This window comes from Austrofundulus limnaeus, unplaced genomic scaffold (assembly GCF_001266775.1).
Source record: "Austrofundulus limnaeus strain Quisiro unplaced genomic scaffold, Austrofundulus_limnaeus-1.0 Scaffold553, whole genome shotgun sequence".
Lineage (NCBI taxonomy): Eukaryota > Metazoa > Chordata > Actinopteri > Cyprinodontiformes > Rivulidae > Austrofundulus > Austrofundulus limnaeus.
In genome coordinates this window covers 152,291-154,170 of record NW_013952955.1, presented here as the reverse complement: position 1 = coordinate 154,170, position 1,880 = coordinate 152,291, and the positions used below count along the sequence as shown (strand labels likewise).

General features: G+C 48.5%; 1 protein-coding gene across 1 annotated transcript in view; it reads right to left on the bottom strand.

Annotated features, from left to right (window-relative positions):
• The window catches only part of psmd2 (proteasome 26S subunit ubiquitin receptor, non-ATPase 2), a 45,666-nt gene that overhangs the window by 11,598 nt on the left and 32,188 nt on the right, over positions 1-1,880 (bottom strand). The window lies entirely within an intron of this gene.

Sequence of the window (1,880 nt, the reverse complement as noted above, 5' to 3'; positions counted from 1 at the left end):
GAGAGTGGGTTGAGCATTCTTATAGCGTGATGGATAGAGCTGTCTCTCAGGCTACTGGTCCTGGCCTGGAGACTCTGCAGTCTCCTCCCTGATGGCAGCAGGCTGAAGAAGCTGTGCAGTGGGTGGGTAGCATCTTTCACCTGGCGAAGGGCTTTCTGTGTGAGGTGGGTGCTGTACAAGCCCTGAAGGGAGGGGAGGTGGGTGCCAAGAATATTCTCAGCTGCTCTTACAATGCGCTGGAGGGTCCTGTGGCAGGCTACTGTGCAGGCCCCATTCCACACGGTGGAACAACTGGTCAGGAGGCTCTCGATGGCCCCTCTGTAAGAAGGTGGTTAAGATGGGGGTGGGGGCACCAGCTCTTCTTAGTTTGCAGAGAAAATAGAGTCGCTGATTTGCCTTCCTGGCTGGTGAGTTGGTGGACCAGGAGAGATCCTCTGTGACGTGCACACCCAGGAATTTCGTACTGCTCAGCCGCTCCACAGCAGTGCCGTTGATGGACAGAGGACTGTGCTGTCCATGGGTTCTCCTGTAGTCCACCACAATCTCCTTGGTCTTCTCAGCATTCAGAGAGAGGTTGTTTTATTTGCACCATGAGGCCAGACGACTAACTTCGCTCCTGTAGTGTGGACTCATCGTTGTTGCTGATAAGATCCACTACAGTTGTGTCATCCGCAAACTTGATTAAGAGGTTGGAGGAGCGTACCGGTGCGCATTCATGGGTTAGCAAAGTGAACAGGAGGGGACTTAGCACACATCCTTGGGGTGCCCTTGTGTTCAGTATGGTGGTGCTTGATGTGTTGTTGCCAAACCGCATTGCCTGTGGTCTTCCAGTCAGAAAGTCTAGTGGCCAGTTGCATAATGATGTGCTCAGCCCCAGACTGTCCAATTTGTGAATGAGTTGTTGAGGAATGATTGTGTTGAATGCTGAGCTGAAGTCAATGAACAGCATTCCAAGTGTTGTTCTTGTCCAGATGTGTTAGGGCAGAGTGGAGAGCAGTGGAGATGGCATCCTCAGTCGAGCAGTTTGATCGATAAGTAAACTGGTAGGGGTCCAGGGAAGGGGGGAGGGATGACCTGATGTGATGCATGACTAGCTGTTCAAAGCACTTCATGAGGATGTAGGTGAGTGCGACCGGGCGGTAGTCGTTAAAACACGATGGTGACGCCTTCTTTGGGACTGGGACTATGTTGTTGGTTTTGAAGCATGTGGGAACCACAGCCTGGCTCAGAGAGATGTTAATTTTATCCTGAGATTATTAGGTTTAAAGGGGACCTATTATGCAATAAGCATTTGACATCATTTTGCAGGTATACAGACATATAGAGCAATCTCATGGATTTTTTCAAGTCTTACGGATATTTTAAAAAACCTCATTTTCAAATTTATCTAACATGCCAGAGCCTACAGGATGATTTAAAAAACAATAAATAACATCAAACAGCCATCTTCCAACCTGTTCTGCCGCTAGAAATAAGTTACTTTTTCCTCTCTCCTTTCCTCCAGCTTCGCAGCAGGCGCTTTCATGTCCGCAGCTGACCCCCCTCCCTCCCCCTGCGGGTGCGAGTTGTATTGAGTTTTTGCAAAATTTATGGATTTTTAGGGCTCTTTATACAGGTAAACGTATAAAGAGTTTGAAATGTATGCGAACCGGACCGAACTTCAGTCAAACWAGRCCCAACACTTTTATTCCTGATTTAAACTAGTGATCTTGTGAGCAGCTGCAGCTGTATGCTTTTATTTTTTTCTGTCAGGCTGTCGGAGCGTTCCTCCTCCTCTGTCCGAGGCTGGTGTGGGGTGAAAATCCTCCACCTCAGACGTTCAGAGATGTAACTATCCGCGATACTGCGGTCACTTTCCATGTAGCATCAATTATGCTAAT